The sequence below is a fragment of the Sinocyclocheilus grahami genome, unplaced genomic scaffold, assembly GCF_001515645.1.
Source record: "Sinocyclocheilus grahami isolate Dianchi unplaced genomic scaffold, SAMN03320097.WGS_v1.1 scaffold12337.1, whole genome shotgun sequence".
NCBI lineage: Eukaryota > Metazoa > Chordata > Actinopteri > Cypriniformes > Cyprinidae > Sinocyclocheilus > Sinocyclocheilus grahami.
Window position 1 is genome coordinate 2,317 of NW_015514356.1, and position 270 is coordinate 2,586.

The window sequence follows — 270 nt, forward strand, 5'->3', positions numbered from 1 at the left end:
ACAAAATTTATGTCACTGCCAAAACTTTTGGCCATGACTGTACTGGAGCCACTCTTGTCCGTCTTTTTAGGTCCTATTAAAGTCATTCAACAAGTGGATGTTTCTTCAACTTTGGGTTTGTATCCTAGGGGGGTTTTTTTAAATCAAAACTTACTGATTTCACCATGCCTTCATTATTTCTGGTATTTTCATTTTTATGTATAGATGTTCTTGTTTTACTCTCGTCTCAGACCTTTTACTCTAAAACTATGGAACTCCATCAGTAAAATG